The sequence below is a fragment of the Synchiropus splendidus genome, chromosome 2 (assembly GCF_027744825.2).
Source record: "Synchiropus splendidus isolate RoL2022-P1 chromosome 2, RoL_Sspl_1.0, whole genome shotgun sequence".
In the NCBI taxonomy this organism is placed as follows: domain Eukaryota; kingdom Metazoa; phylum Chordata; class Actinopteri; order Syngnathiformes; family Callionymidae; genus Synchiropus; species Synchiropus splendidus.
The window spans coordinates 2,016,306-2,023,558 of record NC_071335.1 but is presented as its reverse complement, the minus strand read 5'-3'; the positions used below and the strand labels follow the sequence as shown (position 1 = coordinate 2,023,558).

General features: G+C 42.3%; 4 non-coding genes across 4 annotated transcripts; 2 read left to right on the top strand and 2 right to left on the bottom strand.

The window, feature by feature from the left end:
• Positions 1–1,268: 1,268 nt before the first annotated feature.
• Positions 1,269–1,381, bottom strand: LOC128755085 (U5 spliceosomal RNA). Its single transcript, XR_008414026.1, has one exon. It is a non-coding gene; the product is annotated as a U5 spliceosomal RNA (small nuclear RNA).
• A 1,207-nt stretch (positions 1,382–2,588) lies between these two features.
• Positions 2,589–2,662, bottom strand: trnai-aau (transfer RNA isoleucine (anticodon AAU)). Its single transcript has one exon. It is a non-coding gene; the product is annotated as a tRNA-Ile (tRNA).
• Positions 2,663–4,773: 2,111 nt separating this feature from the next.
• On the top strand, positions 4,774–4,886 carry LOC128755086 (U5 spliceosomal RNA). The gene has a single exon (XR_008414027.1). It is a non-coding gene; the product is annotated as a U5 spliceosomal RNA (small nuclear RNA).
• Positions 4,887–6,858: 1,972 nt separating this feature from the next.
• Positions 6,859–6,932, top strand: trnak-uuu (transfer RNA lysine (anticodon UUU)). Its single transcript has one exon. It is a non-coding gene; the product is annotated as a tRNA-Lys (tRNA).
• Positions 6,933–7,253: the final 321 nt, after the last annotated feature.

The window sequence follows — 7,253 nt, the reverse complement described above, 5'->3', positions numbered from 1 at the left end:
TGAGTCGACCGCATGTTTGAAAATCTGCTATTGTCAATTTGTGAAAGTGAAGGTTCCTTGACAGGAATCTGTGCAATGGTGTTCTTGTGTAAACAGTAGCTTCCTTCCAAGCAGTTGACCTGGGTTCAATTCTCAGGCTTTGCCAATTGTTTTTGCCATCTAACCATGGATGGCAGAATATTTGTGCCTCAACTGTCAACACCACAAATGTCCCATTAAGGCTGGACACGGACGACCAACACATAGGTCTCAATGGGATAAAAATCAATGTCTGCCTTGCGTTGTTGGAAGGACTCGAAGCTACGGGGGAAATCCCCAATGGATTTCAGTTCCATGGCCTTCATCACTCGTGCCTTCAGTGGATTTGTGAATGGTCAGAAGAAACCAGTTCTTTGAATCACGAGTGAATGGAATGGGCTACGTGCAGTGGCTGGGAATCGAACCCAGGTCAAGTGCTTGAAAGGCAGCCATCATCATTGTTGCTTGAAAGATGAGGAAGAGATGATGTGATCAACTGATTTCTAATTCACCCAAAACTAAATTCCTGATGAAGTGGCTGAGTAACAGTGTTGTTGTGGCTGAGTGGTTAAGGCGATGGACTAGAAATCCATTGGGTTGTACCCACATAGGTTCAAGTCCAACCAATAACGTTGGTGTGTGTTTAGGATGCTTTGGTCATTTTGAGTATGCAGAACTGTCACATGACAATAGTGTTGTGCCTTGAGGTGGAATACGCCGCATGAAGTGATGTTGTGCCCACCAGGAATCGCTCTGTGGAACCGTCACGTAACAGAGTGTGTGTGACTGCATTGGTATTCAGCTGACTGGAGTTCAACCAGACTGTATGCTGTGACAGTCCAACAATTCAAGGCAGGGTCTGATCTTTTCATGAAGTCTCTTCAAAGTATTGGGTGAAACCCTTTGAATGCAGAAATCAAAAAATTCCAGTCCCCTGGCAAACGTACGGGCTGACAGCACTGTGAAATTACCAACCGAACACCTGTGGTCTCTAACCACCAGCCTTTCCCACAACAGCCAAACGTGCTGACCAATTACGTCACAGAGATATGAGAATGAGGATCTCTACAAAAAGAGAGACACTTTGAGAGCAGGAAGACATGTTCTGAAAACCATGGAAATGGAGTGAATGCTCAATTGAAGTTAAACAACACACTCTGCTGCTTCATCGACACACATCTTGGGAATAGCAACTCCGTACTTGTGATCCAAAGTCGTTAATCAGACAGGTTTCATTGAACACAATAAGAAGCCCTACAAGAGCTGGGCATCAAAAAATTAGTAAATACTCATGTTGTTCTTCTACATGGAAATCTTTAGTAAAAGGCGAAAGATTTATACGATCTGAAGAGAAACATGAGCGAACTACTGACACTGAACCAGAGAAAGAGTTGTATTCTTCCACATCAACCTTTAACTCATGGTGTTGTTCAGCCTTTGAACAAACCAGCACTTCAAGACAATCCTCTGCACCATCGTTCCAATAACATCTGTGAACTAGTGATCGTCTTCTGTTGTCATTGACCTGTTTTGCACACATATAAGTGATCAGAACACAAAAGAGAATTGTCTCATGTTCTGGAGTCGTCCATCCTACATCGTGCTGGTCTCGGTCGCAAACATCATCCACAACTTTCCTGATGTTCGGGAAGAGGGGAAAATGGACACATATCGCTCCGTGGAAACATACCACAAACAGTTTACAGAACTTTGTGGTGATCATTTAATACAACAGTTAAATGCATTGTGTTAAATCTATTTATCCTGTGAGTTGATGTGCTGTTGTATGGTTGATATATACTTTGTTAAATTATCACCTACATATATATGTTTACATATCCATGTATGGTTTATATTTTGCAGAAATTCTGTAACAGAAGACTCATCACCAACTGCTTCAGTGTTGGTGAGACCGTCCACTTCCAGGAGCTGACCAGAGGACCACTGGCACAGACCACATGTTTTTGTCGCAGATGAAGCCTCTCCTTTGTGAACAAACAGTTATCAGTGCACCACAACTGCTCGTTCAAGAGTCACCTACCTGTTTAACAGAGCAAAGGTCCTTGCATATTATAATTCATCTCTGCAATAAAACAAAGCTGTGTTCAACTCAGTTTGTTGACATTTGATTGATTTTGATTTTTTTCTGTGAAGCCATTTTACACAAAAAGAAATGTTCAATATCAAACTCCTTATTTGCAAAATATAAAATAAAAGAACTCATTCATTTATACTCATCCAATACACACAGTAAAAAAGTCAAACTTGAAGTGAACTACTACACAAAAAAGCGATCCAGAAAGCTCTATATGTTTTCTTTCATATTTAGCCTGAATTCAGATCAGTTTTAAGGTTGGGATGTGCAATATCCTGTCAATAAAACAGTTAGTCAGTGGAGCATGAGGCATGTGATCTCAGGGGCTGGTGTCAGGCAAATACAGAAGAGGAGAGGCATTTCCTCTATGAGAAGCTTCACTGAGGCATGAGCATTGAATAACAGAGATGAAATGGGGGAAGTTGCACATGTACAGGATAAAATAACAGAAATACCTTAAAGCTTTATGTCACAGTGGCCAGTATGGGGATCGAACCCATGACCTTGGCGTTATTAGCACCACGTTCTAACCATCTGAGCTAACCGGCCAGTTGCAGGACTTATTATTCATACATTTCAGGTGATATTATCATATAGCAAGCTGGCGTTGGACTTGTCACAACAGTGTGTGTTTCTCCAGCAAGGATTCAAGGCCTTTCTCTCTCAATTCCATCTTCCTGATTGAAACGGATCCAAATTACAGGCAGATTAAGGAAGCAGATTAAAGGTGTATTCTTTTTGAAGGAGCCACCAAACCGCGCCTTTGAAACAGGCGTGAGTCATCTGAAGTTGGAGCTGAGATTATTATTCATACAAAAAATGTATCAAAATAGTAAAAGTAGTTTACCTGCAAAGTTTCAATGTTCAGCACCGATCAAAGCCTTTGAATCACATTGACCTTTGAAACATCACGTACCACAACATGAACATTGTGTTCATCACTGAGAGTCTATTCCTGAAATAGATGGTGACTCAGCTATGTTTGTAATATATGTTATTTGGTCTTTGTCTCTCGCTCAACACATGCACAAATCAAGCTCATGCGCTAAATATATGGAGCATAAACAAATGGATCAATGAGAGACATTGGTGTTTACAGACGACACAGTTGATCTTTCATTGGACTCAACAATGAACTACAGGTGGTCAGAGGCATGAGAGCGTGGCCATGTGTTTCCAGTGTTTTGAGCAGCTCTGTGGTCACCTGCTTCATGCTTCAGACTGCTGAGCTGCCTCTTGTGATTCTCTGCAATGGGCCACCAGGAGAGTCAGATGTCAGATGTGGCAGTGAAATGAGGGGTGAAAGGGGATTATAGTAACAGCTGAAAGATTAATCTCAAACAAGGCCGATACAGAAGTTCCAAAACCGAGCGGCTCATCTGTGACCTTGAGATGATAATCATGGGCTCGTCCAGGACTGGAACCTCTCGCAGCCCAAGCCATTATCACACTGCTCGACCAAGGAGCCCTATTTATGTTCTCTATACAGCAGGAGAAGAACCATGATCACAAAGGTGATGAACAAGTTGTACAAGGAGACATTTCAAAGATCAGAAAACCTATATGTGTGTTTTAGAGAAACTGGATGAATACAAAGACATCTTCCCTCTTTGTTTGTTGTCCACCCAGAGAGCGATCAGATCCTTTATTGCATTTTGAGTACACGTAGTTTCAGCATCTAGCGCTGAGTCGCTTGAGAGACACAGCCAAGGTCACGCCTCACAACCAACTGATGACAGTCTTCATGATATAGATTTATGTTTAATGTGCCGACGACATGCGTAGTTTCCACAGCCAATATATAGTGTGCCCTGTGCATATTAAGCAATAAGATATGAAGATATGATGTCAACAAAAACCACTGTGTGCCTCACTGACATTTCCCAACTTTTCACACTTCTTCTTTTAGAAGACAAAAAAATGCTGACACCTCATCGGTTAACTTCGATGTGCTTCCAGGGTTGGAACACAAATCTGCACCCACTGAGCCACTTGTGCATCAGTTTGAACCCTCTGACACAGATTGATATGTGTGTCGTGGAGATCGGCATCATCTCTGGAACAGTGAGTGCAATCTTGTATTTTAATTGCAAGCTGATCACATCCTTGGGTGGACTGGAACCACCAACCCTGGTTGGGTTGGTGAGTCACGCTGCAACCAAGCCTCGTTGGCGCAGTAGGCAGCGCGTCAGTCTAGTAATCTGAAGGTGGTGAGTCTAACAAGGCGCACTGTCTTTTTGAAAAGTGATATGATTTCCATCCCATTCATTTACGTTCAACTGTTTTGTGGGACAAGCTTTGCAACATGACTCCTCGCACGACCTTTATTTATGGTATGTTTCTACAGAGCGATATGTGTCCATTTTCCCCTCTTCCTGTACATCACGACAGTTTTGGATGATGTTTGCAACCGAGACCAGCACAATGTGGCATGGATGACTGCAGAACACGGGAAAATTCTCTTTTGTGTTCTGATCACTCATATGTGTGCAAAACAGTTCACTGACGACAGAAGACGGTCACCAGTTCACAGATGTTAATGAAACGATGGTTCAGAGGATTGTCTTGAACTGCTTGGTTGTTGAAATGCTGAACAACACGATGAGTTAAAGGTTGATGTGGAAGAATACACCTCCTTCTCTGGTTCAGTGTCAGTAGTTCACTCATGTTTCTCTTCAGATCGTATATATATCTTTCGCCTTTTACTAAAGATTTCCGTGGAGAGCAACAACATGAGCTTATACTAATTTTTCACACTCTGCTCTTGGAGGGCTTCTTATTGTGTTCAATGTAACTCGTCACGTCAATAACTTTGGATCACAAGTGCAGAGTTGTTATTCCCAAGATGTGTATCGATGAAGCAGCAGAGTGTGTTGTCTAACTTCAATTGAGCCATCACTCCATTTCCATGGTTTTCAGAACATGTTTTCCTGCTCTCAAAGTGTCTCTCTTTTTGTAGAGATCCTCATTCTCATGTCTCTGTGACGTAATTGGTCAGCACGTTTGGCTGTTTCATCCCATTGAGACCTACGTGTTGGTCGTCCGCGTCCAGCCTTAATGGGACATTTGTGGTGTTGACAGTTGAGGCACAAATATTCTGCCATCCATGGTTAGATGGCAAAAACAATTGGCAAAGCCTGAGAATTGAACTCAGGTCAACTGCTTGGAAGGAAGCTACAGTTTACACAAGAACACCATTGCACAGATTCCTGTCAATGAACATTCACTGTCACAAAGAGAAATCGAAAATAGCGGATGAACAAACATGCGGTGAGATGAGGTTTTTGGCCGACTCAGTTCGGCCCCTCAGCTTCTCTATTTTTTTAAGTCCATGTCAGCTCAAGATATGTATCTACTCAGTTCCACTCTGTACATAAATTGATGCATCAGCCAAAATGTAGCAGTGTGAGTGTTCTGAATGTGGGTTGGAATACTTGAGCTTCATTTTCTAAATGTTGTGATGTCTGCCCTGCTCGCCCCTCTCTGTCGCTCTTTTGCCTATTTTGGATTCCTACTGACTCAGAAGTCCGAAAGATTGTAGAATGTCCTTCATTCATTTCCTTCAGTTCTTCATTAATTTTTTTCATCATGATTTGTAATTGTGCCAAAATCGCTGACTCACCTGCAAAGCATATCGTGAGTACTTTGAACTAATTTCACCAGTTAAATCTGCCAAAACACAAAACTCTGTGACCTTCTCTGTGACATTCTTCATTCCTAACCTTCTCCCTGAGTTTTCGACTGCATCCCAACCTGTAATGCTTGGTGGAAAGGCATGTAGTAGTGGATGGACTCACCAAGCTGTGACTAGCCAAACTGCAAACATGGAGCCTGAAGTAGTTACAGCTCTACACCTGTTGTAGAAAGCTGGTGAAGTGAAAAGTTTGTGTTGGTTTTGGATGAATCTGGTTGCATTCTGGAACATCAGGCGTAATTTTCCAGTGTCTCGTCTGGGTAGATCATCTGAACAGATGATCTGAAATATTGAAGCACAGTATCACAAACTTTACTCTTGTTTTGTGAGAGCTTTACACTTCCAAATCCTAGCTACAGTTAATGATGTGATCACCCTTTTCCTAAACTTCCTCATTTATTCCAGGTACGTCCCATATGGTGTCGTAGTTTGGCCCCTGGTATGGGAACCACATCGGGACGCTCCAATCGATCAGTCACCATGATCATGATCAAGCCATAAACCCCTTTGGGTGGACCCCTGTCCCATAGGTTGTCGTTTTCCTGGTTCTTGCCCAGGACAACCAGCGTTGACTATTAGCTTGGAGCTTCTGACCTTGTGCTGGCACTTTGACTTAACATGTGTAATCCGTGCTTTTGACAACAACTTTTGAATGCAAAACACTGAGACAAGATTTCAGCATCAGAGCGATTCACTGTCACCATTGGTATTTATGTACAACTGTTTTGGGACACAAGCTTTTCAACACGACTAAGTGATGCGAGCCATGTGACAACACAATGTCCATGCGATCGGTTCAATGAGGTTTGTGACAAAGAAGTGGAAGACCGTGTTGGTCAATTCAAAGATGAAATGGTGGAACCTTTTGCTCTCATTCTCTTTATTCATTTATTCCCTAAAGTACTGCTACCATCTTTCTTTCACACTCTCTCTTTGCTGAAAACACATCGCTATCACTGACTTCAATCACACAATCCTTCTGCACATTCTTCAATCCTTGAAAACTGAAAAACTTTTGTTCACAGATCCACAATTTGTTCTGTATCAGCATGTCTCCGTGGTGCAATAGGTTAGCGCGTTCGGCTTTTAACCGAACGGTTGGTGGTTTGAGCCCACCCAGGGACGAGACCTGCTTTATCTTGCAGTAAAAACATCATTCATGTACTCACTCTGACAGACATGATGTTGATCTCCATAAAACCAATCCTCTCAAACAGGGGTCACCAAACTGTCCCAGAAAGGGCTGCAGGTTTTTGTTCCAACCAACCAAACACACACAGTTTAACCAATCAGGTGTCAATTTGGAGACCCCAACTCTTAACCATCGTTCCATGAACATATGTGAACAACTTCTATTATTATGATTATTATTATAAATATATCCACACAGTCCCTTGTCCCATGATCGTAGACAGAGACATAGACATAGACTCCCACAAGTCCCAT